This window comes from Anomalospiza imberbis, chromosome 11, assembly GCF_031753505.1.
Source record: "Anomalospiza imberbis isolate Cuckoo-Finch-1a 21T00152 chromosome 11, ASM3175350v1, whole genome shotgun sequence".
Taxonomy (NCBI): domain Eukaryota; kingdom Metazoa; phylum Chordata; class Aves; order Passeriformes; family Viduidae; genus Anomalospiza; species Anomalospiza imberbis.
This window is the reverse complement of record NC_089691.1, coordinates 7,433,701-7,453,146: the sequence shown is the minus strand read 5'-3', so window position 1 is coordinate 7,453,146 and position 19,446 is coordinate 7,433,701.

The window sequence follows — 19,446 nt, the reverse complement described above, 5'->3', positions numbered from 1 at the left end:
GAATACCAAGATGAGAAATTCTGCTTATGCTGAGAAAGCATCTATAGTAATAAATATATAACTTGTCTGCAGAGACTTGCGGAGGGCTCTGACAGGGCTGAGTGACTGATAGAAGAGCAGATAAAACTACACCTACAAATTCAAAGTAGTGCACACCGAGAAAGATGATCCTTCCTTTCTACACAGAGTGATTGACTTGGAAACTATTACCTGGGAATGAGATTTTGGAGTCACAATCTGCACTTCTGTAAACACCTCGACTCTGACTTCATTAGCAATTTAAAAATCAAATCAACTGCTAGGAATTATTAACAAATGAATAAAAACGCTCTAAACTAAATATATTAGTACTACATCTGGAAAAGAGGCAGATAAGAGTATGATGAAGATTTTTAAGATATTAGAAGTTAGATAGGAAAAAGTGTTCAATAAGTCTCATAATACAAGAGCTATAGGATGTCAAATGAAATTGCAATACGTAATTACATTGTAGAACTCATTCCCTGAGGATATAAAAATTGACAAAGGTTCAGAAATAAAGTGGATTACTGGAATAGTGAGGGAAGTGTTATTATGTGCTTCTCCTGCTCTTAAGTATTTTCCTAGGCACTGCCCAAGCATTGCTACAAACAGGATCCAGGTTTGGAAAAGTGCTTGAATTAGGCTGTACTGGGCCAAACAAGCACACTACAGCTCACTTCACAACATGTGGGAACTGCATTCTGCAAGGCACCTAACTCACATGAAGCACTACAGGATACTCTCAGCAGTTTACAAAAAAACTCAGAAAACAAGCCTAGAAGAAAATTTCCAGCATTCTTCATAACACCATGTTGGTTTCATCCTTTGCACCACAAGAACAGTAAGACAATTACTCAGCAGACTCTGCCCAGCTCTAAATCAGACAGCCACAAACTCCCAGAGAACCAATGTGCACATAGAAGCTGTAATGGTTTCCTCTAGTTTTAGGAAAGCAGATTAAGATATTAAATGTAATGAAAACAGAATAATAAAGGTAAGAGCAAGAAACTTTATCTCAGTCCAGAAACATTAGAGATCCCAATCTAGGAGAAAATAGCCCATCAACTCCAAGGTTTATGATTTCCTACATCAGTTTTTTCCTCCTACTGAGTACTAAGCACATTCCTTGTTTTATTTGTATTTATTGCTTTCTTAATATATAGAAAAATGCTGCTGGTGAACTATTAGATGACTACTTTTCCAGGATTAACACTGAAGCAACAAACATCTTCCCAGCCTTACTTTAGCTCTGGAGACAGAACTAGTACCAGCAGATTTCACACCACAGGAGTCTATACCGGATATTGTTATAAACTCCTAACATCTTGTTTATGCCATTTATATTTAATTTCTATTATATTTCCACAAAAGCAAATCACAAAGTAATAATTTGCCTTCAAAACAAAACTGTACAGAGCTAGGTGGTCACTACTTGACAGGGAAACTAAGGCAACAGAACAAATATTTGCTTACTGACTCCTAACAAAAGTGGCAGAATGAGTAATATAACTTTATTTCTGTATTTAATAGCAAACATTATTCTCTGCATAGCAGCCACATAACTTCCCAACCAAGGGGGAAGGCTCCTTTCTTCTGGATGTGATGCTTTGGGTTGGTCAAGTTGGATTACCTACACTGAAGACAAGGACACAGAGCAATAAAACCTGTGACTCAGATAACCTCAGATTTATTTCTGCTTCCAGCACTGCCCTGCTGCTTTGCCTTGAGCATCAATTTCACCTCACCCAGCTGAACGTGTCCCATCCTTTGGCTCTACGTGGTGCCCTTCAGTGGGCTGGAAGCTCTGCTGGGTCCAGGATTGTGATTTCACACTCTGCAGCACCACCGGTCCCCACAGCTGTGTCTGTGAAAGCCCTTTGGGCCATGCCCAAGACAAATAGGACATGAGGGGATCCCTTCACACGTGCACAGGGAGGAAAATAAGGTAATGGGCCATGGAGTAAAGGTAAACAAAAAATCCTCTTCAGTTACACGTGTGGAACGTTCCTGACACAGATAAAACATTCCACCTGCAGGAGAAAGACTGTCCAAAAATACCACACACAGCAAACTCAGATGGCTGTGTCACCACTGGGGTGTGACCAGGCAGGGCCCACTGGAAGCACAGACTGCTCTGCAGCACTAAACCACAGGGTGAGTGTGAAGGTCACTGAACACTCCTTGAATCCTCCCCACCCTGAAACACCTGGGTTAAATAACTGCCTGTGAAAGAAAACCAGTGATTCATTACCAATCCAGCTTCCCTTTCCTGCAGGGGATGTGGGATGCTCTCAACACAGATCAGGGAACAGAAGGTAACAAGACTAACGAGTCCCAGGCTTGAGGCCTTTGCAAGACAGGTAAGAATAAGGGGAAGCAGAGCTGGGGTGTTCATGGCCAATCAACTAACTTCTTATTTTAACAGAAGGAACACAATGGAGAGTTTTAATAATTTGGGAAAGGTCAGCATCCTGTCCTACCTTCACAAACCTGAGACATTAACACAAGGCACCTCTGAGACCTTTGCCCATGACTAGAGTGGACACTCCTTTTAGTGTGTTTGAGATGTCATGAGCAGCAAGTCAGAGCCATATGAAATAGGAGCCACCCAACTGGCTGTATTTTTTTCCAAAAAATCACTTTCTGCAATTAGTTTGAGCAACCAACTGTATCTTTTAAATTAGAAGCCACAAATGAGCAAATAGAAGACTGTTTACAAACATTGATTATTTATTTACAGACACGCCTGCAAATTGAGTCTACTCCCTAAAAAATTTGACAGAAACTTGAAAGAATAGTACTATTTTCTGTGATGAGCATATCAGACACATTGGAGGTTAAAATGTATTCCAGGCTAGAATAAAAGTAACACATGAAGGGTCATGGGTCAGCTAACTGGAAGACATGTTCATCAATGCCACTTGTCCCATCATTAATTACACACCATAGCTAGGAATTCAGGTAATAGAATTTTTAAAAAAACTTCAGATTGCTCCTCTTGAATTTTTTTTAACAAATCCATACATTTAGAAAGTCAGTTCCTTAAGAAAAGTGAGTCTTCACATCAGGAAAGTTAAAGATTTAAAGAGAAAAGGCCCCAGCAGCAATAGCCCCAGTGGATGGTTTCAAACACAACACAGAGAAAGGGGTGGGGGGAGGCATTAACATCTCTAAGGTTTTCCAGTACATTCTTCTCTTTAAATGCTGAAAAATAAGCACAAGAAAGAAATGTGGAAAAGCTCACAAAGTCTGTGCTAGTCTCAGTCAAGAATAAGAAAGAGATTCAATGGAATTCTGGATTTTTCTGAATCATTTACATCAGCCTTAGCAGAGTATGGTTTTGTTTCTTTTTCAGATTTAATAGGTTTCTGACAGACAGCCTCAGGAAACCTTCTATAAAAAGTCAGAACTTTGATTACATTACTGTCAATATTTTAGGTTTAAAAGACAGATGTGGGAGCTCACTCATCCTTGCCACAAACGCATACCTCAATTTAAACTGCACTGTCAACACTGCAATATTGCTTTTAAAAAGCAGCACACTAACAGAATAACTTTCAGTCTCTAAGATTTATATATACACACAGGATTTTAGACAGAACTTATTTTAAATTTCCAATCCACTTTAATTCAAAGACAGTTTTGTGATTTCAATAGGAGCAAGATCAGATAAAACAGATAAAATATAATCAAGGTGTGTCTGATTATATAGCTTAGTGGTTTTTTTCTGTGTAGGTTTATGCTACAGTGAGAGATGAAACAATCCCCTCTAACACGCTCTAGAACCAAAGCTACAGCATGACTCTGCCTGCTCTCAGCAGCTCAAAGAAGAGGACATCCAGAAATCAAACTAAAACCAAGAGACTTATACTTGCAGTTTGCAATTTCCTCTGTAAAAAGGTCAGAGAATGCCTTTAATTGGAGTGTCTAACTAACTTCTGGGTGCTTAGACTGCAGACTAATCCTGTATCTCAAGCCAATTTACTTAAGGGCATTAAAATACTTTGAAAGAAAAATATTTATACCAAAAGTCTTAACTTTGCCCAGTGCCTTGTGCCAGTGAGTGTGAAGAAATGAACATTTTATGTGTGTGGTGTAAACAACTAATGAAGTGAGATCACTCCTATTTTGTCCGTACCACCAATACAGCCACAGACAACTTTTAAATCAAGTCCTTATGCCCACACAAGCAGACACCACAGGCCACTTGCTTCCTGCACAGTGCCCATTTCCACAGCAAGTGTTCCAGCAGCACCCCTGCATCCCAGCACAGATAAAATGATGTGCAGAGCTTGTAGAGAGCTCCCAGCACAGCTAAAACTAGCACAGAGCATAAGTAAAACAATGGGATTGCAGAGAGTTTCCCATACTCTGGTCTACCTCAGTGCATTAAATCTGCTTCCCACTGTTTAAACAGAACCATTTGGGATGTCAGGGGAAAAGCACATTTTCAACATCTACAGTAACAGGGACCTTAAAGGTGACAAGATTACTTTGGTCATCTCCACACTGGAAGACCTTTCCCATGCAGCACAAGGCAATGGCAATTAGAGTTAGCACCAGGCAAACCTCACAGCACCACAGGATTCACAGGCAACAATTCTTCACAACCTGCTCCAGCTCACAAATGTTTGGCTTTGTGTCCTGTAAATTTAAATTTACTTCACCTTGCCCACCTCAACAGTATCAGATTTTAGATTACTTACTGATATTTCTTAAGCAATGAAGGAGACATCTGTGCATTATACATATTGACTGCCTCTGAAATAATACTTTGACCTGAAGAGAAAAATCTACTTTTAGAAGCAACTGGTTTACACAAAGCATCTATTTTCCTCCCTTACCTCCCTTTCCTTCCAGCTCACACCTTCCAATTCTCCTAAAATGAATACATACAGGATAAAGCAGTTGAATTCATTAACATTTAAGTTTGTTCTTCCAGAGAGTTATGCCTTATATAGAATAGGCAACAAAGTCAGAGTATTTCAAATACAAACTGCTGCAAGCCCAAGAGTCCTTTCTATTTAGAGAACAGTGCAATATGCAAATATGGCACTGCAAAGGACTCTATTTCAGTAAAATCTCATCACCATGTGTCAAATCAAAGCTTTTCTCCTCCTCATCCTCTCAGTATGAGCATTCTTCCTGTGAACCTGTGATCTAGCTAGAATATTTTGCATTTTTTACAATAATGGGTGAAAGTTATATAAATGCACTTGAAAGCTGAATAAAGTCTTGTAAGACACCATTAGAGCTGCCAGTGTTTGTAATGCCCAAAATGTACAAAATTCATTGAATCATCAAAATGACCTTCCAGTTTGGTGATGTCATTCCTTCACCTTCCCACACTGCATTTCACATTATCATTTATTAAGTGCTTATTTTTATGGGGTTTTTTTGTAGGACGTGAAGGAATCAAGGTGTTATGTCTAAAATTTCATACCTGGAGGTTGATAATAGAATCACCTGTAACCTGAAATAGATACAAAATCCAAACACTACTCTGGACTGCACTCTGAAACAGACTTCCCAAGTACATCCAAATAAGTCATTTAACCTCTCTGCCCCTTTTATGCCACCCACCAGGCATTTCACTTCTGTTCCAAGGCTGCAAGTCACTGACATTTAAAGGCGAAAATCTGCATTTCTGGAAACATTCAAAGTTAAAAGTAGTCCTCCATCTTTCAATTCTCTGAAGAGCTACAAAGTCAGGACTGAAAAAAGGATTTTCTGGAAGCAGTCAAACGAGACCACTTCTGCAGGTGAGATTTCTACATATAAATGAGATTGCTGGGGGAAAATAATGTCTAAGCAATGGAAGACACAAGGCATTAGATACAACATGTGTACTAAAGGCCGCTTTATAACAGCAGCCTTTAGCCATGCTGCACCTTTGGAAAATCACCATGGTGTTACCACACAAAAAAGCCACTCTGGGACCAGTTTTACCCACAATACACGTCTGTAGTTCATTTACCTGATGAATCTAAATTGCACAGTCTGTCTCCTGTGATTTCAGCCTCCTTCAACTTATCCTGATTAGTCTTCCTAGCACTTCTTACTCAATGGTTCAGATTGGCAGCCCCTAACTTGAGGGGTCAGTAATTGTGTGGAGTGACTTGGTGCACACCTGAGAGGAACAATTCAACAGAATCCTTTGGCACAAAGGCAGGCACTGACTGAGGTGAATACAGTGACAAAGGTACAGGAAGAAACAAAGCCTATTCATGCCAGTGTAACTGATGGCAGAAGCTCAGTCACTAGAATCCAACAGGTAATTTCAGCATGGACAGTGAAAATCTGCAGAGAAAGACAATATATATCCAGCTACACTTACAGCACATGGGTTTATTTGCCAAAGAAATTTAGTGTTCCACAGCAACAGTCTAAAAAAAGCTTGCATCACTGAAAATGCCAACTTTTTCACTTGTAATTATGGCACACCAATACTATTTTTAGTTTGATTTTATGAGGATCCCTATATTTGTAGAAGGAACTGCTTTGACCAATAATGCAGATACTTCTTTTCTCTGCAAGAGGTGAAAGGACTGTTTTAAAATAACCCTTTCACACATAAGCAGACAAAATAATTGAAATAAAAACTGATTAGATAAGACTACTAATTAACCCATTTGTCATCAACCCATCTGTTACCAACCAATTTGGTCAATTCATTAAGAAGAACTGCCTCATTACATTTAGCATAGATTATGAGACCTACGAAGCTTAAACACTATAAGGCAACAGAAAACCTTCCTTCCTCCCTTGTGGAAAAGTTCCTAGTTGCCTAGAAAATCAATTAGCAGCACAGGCAGTTCAGTAGATCATTTACTCCATCTTTTGGCAGAACAAAGGAGTGCAATGAAATTGGGTTCCTTCTTCCTCTCCCACTCCACCAGCACTGGAAACTCAGAGTGCTGTAGATACAAAAGGCCTCGTGGCATTGCTCCTCCCATAAGGAGAAAGCTGATCATGAATAGCTCTCAATCAGAAAGTAGAAATAGATGCAAATAGTGATGTCTTGCACAAAAGGATGCTCCTTAAAAGCCTCAAGTCTCAGCTAAGATCTTCATGCAGTAGAACTGGTAGAGACGGGAAGGTTCCAGGCTCCAAGCCCAGGAAGTCTCTCTGTTCTCCCTGAAGTTGTCAAAAGTTATTGCTGCTCCTTAATTAATTTGAATTAAAAGGTCCATACCTAAAATAAGAAAGTCAGAACATCTTTAAAGCACCTTGAAAAGAAATGTAAATGAAGAAATACTTGGAGAAACATGAAAATATTATTGCAGATGAAGAAAGTAGCCTCATTCATTAGTCACTGATAATATTTCCTTCCTACCAGGTGCTTCAGTAACAGCCGTAAAAACCCAAAACAACAGTTAAACCCACAGAATTATTACAATTAAACATACAGTAGTGAGTTTTTCTCGGCTGTAGAAAATAAGTAGAAGGCTGACAAGTAAACAATTACAAGAGGCTCACAAGAACAAGTAAACAATTAAGACAGCATTTTGAGTATATACTTATGAACAGCTTTAAAACATGAAGAAAATACCCAGCTCTATTAACATCACAAAAGCTCTGCCCTGGAGAACTATAGAAGGCAAAAAAAAAAAAAACCCCAAAAAAAAAAAAAAAAAAAAACCAGCTAAGGTAAGAATAACTTCTCTGTTATGGGAAATATTTCCATATAACTATGAAAATGACATTGCTATTATTTTTGCTGCCGTAGTATGGCATTGCTTCAGGCACACGAGCATTATGTGCAGTAATGTAACCCATGATTACAGGAAGCAGATAAATGGTCTCACATGGAGCTATTTCCCAGTATTCCTCATTTGAAAAACACTACTTTTTTTTTTCCTGTTACTGTAAGACAAAACCATAAAGAGTCTTATTCACAAATCCATTTATAGAAATACAAAAATTGAATGCTGCAGTAGGAAGCTAAATTTTTGGAGTGTTCTCAGAGCTCCTGATTCTCTCAAAGTAACCCTACATTTGCAACACAAAAACCTGGGAGAGAAATACTCAGGAGAGGAGCAGAAGCCACATCAATCAATTGAATTCCAATGCCAGCCTGATCCCTGACTGCACCTTACGCTCCTGACAGGGAGTGAATTTGGGGAGCCCAAAATTTCACTAGGCTTTTCCTGTAATTTTAGGAAAAATACAAAATTCTGTAGAGAAATTCATACTTTACTGAAAACTGTTTACACAAGCACACCTTAGGGGAGAAGAAACACTTTGTACTTCACAACTATAAATCAGATCACATAAATAGAAAAAGAAAAAAAAGCAGAGCCTCACAGGTATTGCCAGCAAAGAGCAAAGCATACTTGTACAAATGAAGGACACAAATAATAGCTTAGTTAAATTACTCAAATACGATTAAATTTTGAGTCAAATAAAAAAATTGTCTTCACACTGAGAAATAAATTATATAATTACAAGCAATCTAATAAATTCTTCATTACTATAAGAAGTCAAGCATTAATTAACAAAATTAATTTCACTTTTTTGTGTTGAAGGATACAAGCAGTAAAATCTTGTAGAACAGGAGTAAAAGAAGACCAGAAGCTAGCAGAAAAACATGCAGAGAACAAGGGAATCCACTGGCTAAGCAAACCAATATCTGACAGGGCAGCACTCGGGGAGAGAGGAAGGGAGAGATACAGAAAGGGAAGGGGAAAGTAGGGAAAAATAACAAAAAAATAAACTGTCTGCAGGGTAATCATGTTAGAGCCATTAAAACACCTCAACTGTACTGAAATACAGCAAATACAAATTACCCAGAGATGCAAAAAAGGCAAGGAGATATCCTCAAATTCCCCAGTAAAGAAATTAAATGCCTCCAGTTAGGGAAAGATCAACCCAATTTCAAAGCATGAAAGATCATTTCAGTTCATCCAAGGGAAATCCAGGCACACAAACAAGTGTTGTTCAGTTTTTACTCTTAGGAATCACTGATTTTTATAAAAAGGCTGAGCTGGCTCTTCAGTATCCAATGCCACTTGTTGATGCCTTGTACTTCACAAAGCTTTTTTGCAGCTTACTTGGGTTAAAAGGAAACTTAGTGAGAGGTAATTCTGCTCACAATCTGACAGACAGACAGTTGATCTGTTGACTGTGAGAAATATTTCTGTCATGCCTTAATTTTGCATTTAATTTCAAATTAGGTGCCCTGAAGGGCAGGTTTAATCAGAAAGTCTGACTGGCAACATCTGCCAAGACAATACATCTTTATGATGCCAGTGAATTATCCCCACCCCTTTTAATTTGGGTTTAAGCATTAACAAAAATATTTTATTAATACCTATAGCATGCTAAAATCCATAATCAGTAAATGGAAAAGGGAATGGATTTATTCCATCACAGAATTGCAGCTACATAATCTGCAGAATGCTCTGCATCTTTAGGTTGGCTAATTTTACTGCCTCTCAAACATGAGGGCTTTGCTGTCACTTCCACAGATATATATGTTCCAGATAAATTTAAATGAGGAGCAAATGAGAAAATCATAATTTAGGAAAAATTCCTGCCAACTGTGGTGTTTTTACCATATGCAAACCATACATTGCTGACTTGTCTCACCCTCTCCCTCATTTGTCCTGCCTTTCAGATTCCCACAAACAGTCACAATCCCTTCCCATTCTTGAACAAATTTAGCAAATATCTGTGTACAACCATCTATCACTGTGTCTCACACCAACTGCAGGGCAAATCCAAGCACTCTGAGCACATCCAGCCAAGGCAGGCATTCCAGAGCCAGTGTGCAAAATCAGGCTAAGGAGCAAGCTGGTTGCAGGGGCACAGGTCTCAGCCCAGCTCAAGCAGATCAGGTGCTGAAAAGCAGGATGAATCCAGCCCTCTGAGAATGGAGCTGGTAGCAGGACTGGGCCAGCTACACTGGCTTTAGTTTGGCTTTTCTCACAAATCAAATCTTGCTGTTTACATGCAGGCTAAAAAAGTGCAGCCCTAAAAGGGATGCAGGTTTTTAAACTTTTTTTTTTTTTTAAGCTTTTTTTTTTCCTCCTCAGCCCCCTTCCATGCTTTACCTACTTTTCTGATAATTTTGTCAACTCTGTAGTGATGAAATGTCCTGATCAGAGTTCAAGTTCGAATTGCTTTATCTGCAAAGTCACCAACATGCTGCAATAGTTCAATCACTTAGAGTCACACCACCTCTCCACTTACTGCCTTGGCTTTGCCCTCCAGGAATGAGTTGATAACAGTTTCTCTGCTGAAATTCAGGTGCTTTTAAATAGATCTATCAGGATCTGAGCAGCTCTTGAGAAGAAAGTCCAAAGACTTTCACATTTGTTTTCAACCTTCCACCATTAACAAGCTGAATCCAGTCAGTTCAGGGCTCACTCAGAGGGAACACTCAGTTTTCCTGCCTGTTCACAAGCAGCACAGCTTTGCAGGTTTGATTCTGCTCTTGCTTTCAAAAATGTAGCAGTAAGATGAAGTAAGGAAATAAGACTGGGTAGATGAAGCACTAAAGAGAACAAGATACAACAGCATTGCAAACACGAGCAAACTCACGGGGAAAAAGTCACTTTATGTGGACTCACGAGACTTCCTCTAGTCCTACATTAATCTGCTTTGCTCCCTTTGCCAGCTCTCAGGCACCAATGTGTCTTCCAGACTCTTACATCACTTTCTTGCATTACTCATGAAGCCTGACAGCTCAGAATTTTGTAGATCTGGATTTCCAAGTCATGTTTGAATGCTTTTCCCACCTGAATACCCAGCTACAGCTCTCCCAAGTTGAGTGTGTTTAACTATTTTCACCACGTGTTTTTAGGTCCCTGTGCAATAAAACAAGACAAAGCAACAGCTACCACCCCTGTCCCCCTAACCCAAGGCAACAGTGTGGTTTGCTTGCAATTTTGCCCCTCACCACCCCTGCTTGCCTTCTCACTCACCATCTTTCTATACCTGCTGACTGTCAATATGGCTTTTCAAATAAAGAAAACAAACTCTCATCTAGTTCACAGATCCTCTGAAAACAGTAAAAAGTTTGTAGTTGAATTTAAAGCTAAGGAATGTCTTTGTTCCCCAATATCCACAGACAAAGAAGACAAAATATTAATTCAGTTCAACAACTCTTCACTAGTTATGATACAGCAATAATCCTGGTTTATGAATTTAAAAAATAAGCAGAAGAAATCACTAGTGAGAAGAGGAATTAATAAATATTTTGATATCTGCACTCTACCTCTACTACATAAACCATTCAAGAGTCATACCTTGAGAAAGAAAGAAGCCCAGGAAAAACCAAACACAAGGAGAGATACTTTTCATGTTAACGGCCCAACTCATCAAATCAAAGTTCAGAAGAAATATTTTGTGTTGACAGCTTGAATTGAATGCTCAGCCATATACTCCGTTCTTCTCTACATATATATAAAGAGGAAGCATAGAGGAAGTGCAATTGTGCAAAACAAGCTTTTTTAAGCATACAGAAAGTGTCAGGATGATAAACCACATAAGCACAGAATTAAATCAAAGTTAATGGCCACTAGCTGGTATTTAACTTACTTTCATTTCTCTTTTCTTTTCATTTTTCCACCTAGCCTGCTCAGCTAATAAAATTGCCATTATAAGGGAGAAGCAAAGGCACGATTCAATGCTACATCAATTATTATGACTTTATTGTGACATACTGGCATTCAGTTCATCCCAGAAGGCTATACCGATGCCTTGGATGCAATTAATTTTTGATTGATCTAACTCACTCTAATACTGCATGTAAAATGTTCATAGACATTTGACTAATTCTATTATATGCAGGAGATTGCTGCACAGAGATCATTTGAAATTAATTGCCAAGTTATTTTAGTAAATGTAAAACACCATTCTAGTCCTATTGTGGTAACAGTTATGTAATTGCTTTACAAAGTAAACTAATGAAATAAATGAACTCTGACTAATATGTGGCATAACAGGGCTGGAAAAGTGAAATGACACAGTAGATATCCTATCTACCTCTCCAGGGCTGGGGCTGAGTCAACCTTTCCATTACAGAAGTGAATGAGAGATGAATGACCTCATAAAAAGGGTTTTGTCTCACTGGCTGCAGGTGAACTTAGGGGGGTCTACTTTTAAGAGCAGCTAGAAGATGATTACTCAATACCTAGAGTGTTTGCAAAACCTGAGGATAAAGAAACCTTCATTATCCCAAAGGGGTTGCCACAGATTGTTTTGTGTGTGTGTGATGGGTTTTTCTCAGGGCTCTGTAACAATATCTGCTACACACAGAAAGCAAATTTCACATCTGAAGCTGCTGGTTATCTCACAGTTAAATCACAGACACATCCAGTTCACAGAGAAGCTTTGAAATCCACAACTGAGGCTTTCACACCAGCCCGATAATGGAAGGATTGAGGAGTTGGCTTCTAGCAAGAAGGGTAAGAGTCTGAATCTCTGCAAGTCAGGACCTGGAGAAAGCAGCTTCAAAGGTAAAGCAAAAACCAGGCAGGAGAGAGGTTTTACAGGCACGGGGAAAGGTGCTCATTCCTGGAAGCTGCCTGCAGCTGCAGTCTCTGACTGTCCGCTGAAGCACTGCACCCATACTTCCAATCATTCCTCCAAAGCAGAGGAGTACAACACTGGGTTACTTTGAGTAGGGTCAGTAGCTCAGAGAGCCACAGGTGCCAATGCAACCATTGTAAACCATTAACTCTTAACTCTGAAAGTTGCTTCCAAGGATGTCACAGCACTTCCTGCCCTCAGAAAATGTTCATTAGAAACTACAACTTGAAGTTATTAGTAAAAATAGAGAAATGACAACATGAAGTGGACAAAAATACTTAATATTTATGTACCTTAAATTTTTTCTTGTCCTTGACACACAAAGGCCATCACTCCAAGGAAGAGGTAAAGAAGCTACCCCAGTTACAACCAGCCCAAGGCAGCGTGGGATGGAAACCCAAGTCAGTTCAGGTTAGCAATAGGGTGAGGAGGACTCTCCACAGCTCAGTGCAGGGTGAGATCCCCTGACATCTCACATGGATTGTGTTTGCTAAAAATGAAACCAAAGAGCAAATGTAAATCGTTACAGGAGTTTAAAAACCTCAGTCACATGCCTCCAGCACATTGCCTGTAAAATCACTGGCAACACTGAAAATGTGGTAAGGAGGGTGAAAAAGGGAAGACATGGAGGAGATGAGGTGGAAATTCTATCACAAAGAAACAGCTCCACCATATGTTTGAGCAGCAGGAGCATTTTGTTCAAACTTACCTTCCAAACACACATGTGAGGGGAAATCCAGCTAACACAGCCCATAAAACAATGGTCAAAAAGGCAATTTAGCAGCATCTTTGCTCTGGAGTTATTTTTTCCACTCCAGTGTTTGCAGTATCACTGGTGGTAATAACTATGCTCTCCACAAAACAGATGTTGTGTCATGACCTCTTTACTTTTCCAGGCTGAATTCAATGCCATCAGTGAATTTCCTAGTGACAAAACAATGTTATGTTCAGCTGCAGTATTTTTTCATCTAATTCACAGCTGCAGGGGAAGAAAAATCCAAATAACCAGTCACAACCCTTCATAAACTGTTGCAAGTAATCAGGCAACTAGTCTCAGGTAGTATATCTCAATTCAGGTGACAGAATCCATTTACTATTGGAAAATTATATTTGCTTAACAAATGGTTTTGATCCTTTTTTTCCAGGCTTTACTTTAGCAACAGATGATTTCTAAAATTTAAGAACTTAAATTCATGCCCCAAACAGAAAGGTATTTTTAAAAGAATTGAGATGTGCTTTTTATTTGCCATGATCAGATGAACACATTCTCACCTTGAACACAAATATTTAAACCCAGAATTAGGTGGTGAAGTAACTGATGATGTCTAAACCTTTTATTAAATGCTGCACATGGACTTTGTTTAAATAATACAGGACTGAGCTGAAGGATCAGTTAGAACATGCATGAAAATATGCCACAGTTAAACACACAAAGAGTCTTTCCTTGAGGTCCCATGGCTGCTACAGCAAAAGAACAATAAGGAAAACATAGATGGCACCAAACAGGGGAGCAAGGACACAGAACTACAGGTGGGTAATTATTTTTGTTGTTCTTTTTGCCAAGGTGGTGCTGTTGGCATTGGTTGGCAGTCAGGGCATCAAAGAACCAGAGTGCACCACTCCAGAGTCAGGAAGGGAGAGGGGAAGGACATGCAACAGAGTATTTCCCTCATGCAGAAATTAAGAAACCTGAAGCACTTCATAAAAACCAGTCTTGATTTGACAAAAACAATACTGTTCAGCAGATGAACTCCATACAATTTCTCAAGCACTCTTCTAAAAAAGAAGAGAAAGTTAAGTCACTCCACACACAGAGCCAGGAAGCAGCACATTTGACATGTAAGCAGTGTACCTTCTGCCCATCACAAGCCCTTTATCTCATCCTGACTTTGTATAAGGTGTCACGGTCACCATGATCCTGTGCACCCCGCCACAACACAAACAATAAGGAAACGAACCCCAAAACATACAGTTTTACAAATTATTTCAAAGGTGAATTTACAAGCTACTTCTGGCATTCCATAAGAAATGGTCCCCAGGAACTGCTACTTTAATAAATATTTATGAATACATCAGTACAAACTGGATTCCACTGATGTTTAATGCTTGCTGTGTAGTAACAGAAACGTTTTCTTTGGCCTGTGATCTTCTAACACAGGCACAGATTTGTTTGACACACACACACATATTTACCTGGATGAATGCATTTGGCAGTCAGTGCAGGCTGTTATAACCCAAACAACATCAGCCTTTTGTGATGGCAACAAACGGCACAGAAATCAATCAAGGTTTTGATATGTTGATACAATTATTCCTATTAGTGGCCAGGTGATTTATTGATAAGTGAGATATGTAATCAGTTATTAATTGCAGTGCCAAAGATTAGAGGAACTGCATGTAATGACTTGCCAAAGTTCTGCATGAGCAGCTTTCACTCACATTTATGCTTGTTTTCTATTTTAGACTGTAGGGCTCATTTAACTTTTTTCCTTCGCAAAGCTTTTTTTGTAATCAAGGGATGTCTTCAGCTAATATTCCATGACAGTGGCATTCTTTGTAAATTCATATGTCATCACTGTTGCTTGTCAATTCTAATGACAGAGAAATACTTGGTTATCATTGAAGAAAAATTACAGTATCATTACTTGTATTATTTTTTAATTTGATGAAGTTATTCACTGAGCAAACCTCCCACCTTTCTCAGGCCTTAATTTTATCCAGGCACAAAGTTCTTATTTTTTTTTCCAATATTCTAGCCAGTAAAGCTCAAATAATACTATGATCTGCTTATGTCTGTTCTCCATTTGCTCAATACTCACTCCTTCCACCTTTCTCCTCCAAGAAGCAGATAACTTTGTATTTAGTACAAATAATTGTTACAGTAGTGTTCTACTACAGCCAGGAGAGAACAATAACTACCAAGAATCACCCTGTTTCCTTGGCACACACTCATCACAGAAGTCTGCTCTGAACTCTGAGAGCTTGTGCAGAAAAAATGCCTTTCATGGTTAAGACGTCTGATATTGTGACTACGCTACAGATGCCTCTACCATTTTTTCCTTTATTCTAATGAGAGGTATTCCTTCTACAGTCAGTTTTGTAAATAGTAATTGTGTTTATCAACTGAAGTGATGGTTAACATTGAAAATCTTACAGATACACACTTGAGGGGAAGGAGGGAGGAAGGGAAGGAGGGAGGGAGGGAGGGAGGGAGGGAGCTTTAATTAGCACACACAAGCCTCCTCTAGCACTCACCTGTACAATCTTCCTTTCATTTTATCCTACCCCACTTGGATTGCACTATTTCATTAGTCATTTTTCTTTCACATACACATTAAATTCCATGATTCTCCAAACTCCTTACTAAAGTACTGTCAGCATTTAATGTTTTTCTGTTTCAAATCTCTTTCCTTCTGTTTTATTCACCTCTTCTGGAATCCCTCTGTTGCTACACACTTGCTTGAAATCAGCATCATCCTCACTACATTTAGCTACTTCTCCTCAAACCAATAATGCTGGCAGCATCACCCTGTAAAATAAACCACAAGAACTTAACAATGGATATTGACTTATTGTGTTTCTAATTCACTCTTTCAAGGTTTTATCTGAATCAATTAAAGCACTTCTTTCAATACTGGTCTTTGTATTTTGGTCTATTCTTAATCCTATTATTTATTCCTGATTCAAAGCACCACAAACTCTTTCTACACTTACAGCTGGTGGTACCTTTTCACACAAATGTAATCCTGAATAATCCTTGGGGCCTGGCCCATGTGTCCCCAAATGGTGTTTGTACTTCACCACTCCCTCAGCACACACCTTTCTTGGAAAACAGTGATTTCCCAGAATCTTCCATTACTTTTCCAATGGCTGAAGTTTCCCCTCCTCAAGCAGAAGGAACAGTCCCTTTCTTTAAATCATTTCTTCATTTACCCAAATTACTGTATATCATACACACTTCACTATATTCAAAGAAAGCAGATCTGCAAATAACCAATATTTACCATTTACCTTTGCTCATTCAAGATTGAGTCCATACATTAAATGTTCTACTATTTTAATTGTGAATATTAAGTCATGCACATCTAGTTGAAATCCAAACATTGTCAGTGCAAAACTCTTCTAATTTTTTCATTTCTGTTCCTGTATTCATTAAACTTAAAATCCACTGTGCTCTCTGTGGGGCTCCTGTATGTCCACTGTGAGTTCCTCCAGGTAGCAAGGTGTGGTGTCAGGGAAAGCACAGTCTGCAGCACAGCCTCACTGCCCTGTCCTCCCTGTGTCCATGCTCCCAGCTGGGATCAGTGCTCCCACTCACATGGTGTGGCAGCAGCAGTTTTCCATCTGTCTGCATCCACTGCAATTTCTCCCATTTGTCCCACATGGATTAGCAGAAGAGAACTGGTCTAAGTCCTGGTACAAAGAAACTTGGGAAGAGATAGGAAACGTCTCTTCCATGTATTTTGGTATATCCACACCAAACTGATCTGGACTGAACCAACTACCTCCCCCTTCAGTCCCACGGGCTGAGTTCTCTGGGCTAAATTCTGCACCAACAAATCCAACAACGCCTTGCTCTTCCTGCAATGCTCTTTTCAAAGACCAGGAGACTCCTTGAGGAAGCTGAATCATCCAATCCACAATTCTGCCTCTAACTACAGCCCTGAAGTTGCTTAAGCTTTTTTCCACTGCCAAGTAACTGCACAGCTGGAGGTTTTATTGTCTAGCCTTTTGTATGTCCTTCATCACATGCACTTCATCACAGATGCTGAGCACAGGCTTTTTGCAGCACACACCACTCTGCACTACTTTTCTTCTGTTCTTCCACTTCCATTCTGTTCCTGTTCCTTTAATAATTCAACCTCTGCTTTCAAGTCCACCTTTTCTTACCCTACAGAGACTAATTTTCCTTTTCCTTACTGTTATAGATTAAGTCAAATTGGTTGCAGCTCACCTCAAGGCCCATCCTGCAGCAACCTTAACGCTGCCTTAGATGTACTGCTCCCCTGACAGATTGCAAATGCCTTTTCAGCCTTCGTCAATGCATCTTCAGCCATGAAACCTTCCTGCTCCCACACCAGAACATCTTTCAGGTGACCTACAACACTACATTTTCTTCTGGATGGGGAGAAATCCTTCCCTTTTCACCTCACCTGGTGAGCAGTCAGCCCCAGCAGAATACTGAGTACCTTGAATGCCCCGTTACCAAACCTGAACATTATGTGTTTGTTTTCAGTTTCTGATTTTATTCTGCTCTTCTGCTTCATTTGTGGCTTTCACACCAAAAGACTTGGTTTACCTGCACTCCACTATTTTTCAATTCTTCCTCTGAGCTGTTTCATTCAGGCAACTTTGGCCAACTGCAAGTAGAATCCACAAGCAGGATTTGATGTCCCTGCTCATGGCAGGAGCACTGAACCAGATGATCTTTAAAGGTCTCTCCCAACCCATTCTATGATTCTGTAATACATTCATCTCCAAAAAGATAACTCATGTATTGGTTTGGATGCACAAAACCACTGAAACTTAGAGAGCTGTGAAGCACAGCACACATACAGCACTTAGAGCATCCCTACCAGCAGATGGTTTGGTAGGGAATCTCTGCAGCTCCCTGAAATGGACTTTCTGGGCTCATGAGCTGCCACCTTCCAACTCTGTATTTACAGTGAGGAATGTATACTTGTAGGAGGTTTTCATCCTGAATCCTGGAGCTGCTGGTAAAACAACAATCCTACTTGTTTTATCCTGCCCAGCTTTATTACAGATGTTTCCCACAGCTCTCCCAACTTTTCCTTAGGAATTTGAGGCAAGGTGCTCACAGCTGTGCAGCCAAGACTCAGGCCATGAGTCCTGACACTTACCCCTGTTGATCAGGGGAGGTTCTACTCAGCCCTCCTCCAACCTGACTGTGCTGAGTAGGATTTGAGTGATGCTCCAGCACTTCCCCAGTCCTCATTCTGTGCTTTTGCAGAGCTCCCAGATGAACATGTGTGAAGCTGCTGTGTAATAGTCATCTGAGGGAGAAGAAAAATATCCTGGAACTGATCAGTACAATTCTGAAAGAACCACAGAAAAAACCCACCATTTCCATAGGTTAATACACAGTCAACCTCAAACGGGAGGACTACTGGTGAGAGTTAAATATTGTCACACACTATTGCCTGCATTTTCAATGCATCAATAAACCCTGCTTGACCAGGAAAGCTTCATGGGCATACTCTGATTCTTCCAAACAGGTTCTCCTAGTTGCCTAGAGAAGCACTTGAGCAGAGACATGCTTTTATCTGCAGTGACAGAAATGCATTCAGAGAGGGAAGTAACTCTCAGACTAAAGGCCTCTCCCCAGAGGGACACTCTGTGCCTTGCACATGTACTGTATTCAGCACACTTGCCTTTCCTCATCCCATAACATCTCCTCCTCCACACTGAGAGACTGCTAAAAATCATTACACAAATAAGAGAAGGCATATGCGTGCACTTTATGGCACTTGTTTTATAAAATTACTCCCAAAACCCCTTCCATTAGGAAAACAGCACTGCCAAGTCAAGCATCCGCAACAAAAAAGAAACCACAATTAAATTTTTCTTTGCAAGCCTAATTTGCTCCCTCCTCAGTCCGTGCTGTCAGGGCTGGCAAACTCAACCTTCAGCAAGCTGACCAACATCTTCCTCAAGCCAGCCCCAGAATCATGTGATTCTTGCAATGAGACTGGCTAGGCTGGTGTTTTACAGCAATAAAAGGGACATACCTACATACAGGAGCTGGTTATGAATGGCTTGCCTGCATATGAATGAAACAGGAATCAAAACAAACCAAAAAAAAAAGAGTTGAAGATATTCCCAAGTGATGACAAGGCACTTTCTCACCGACAGTGCGTGACTGTGCCT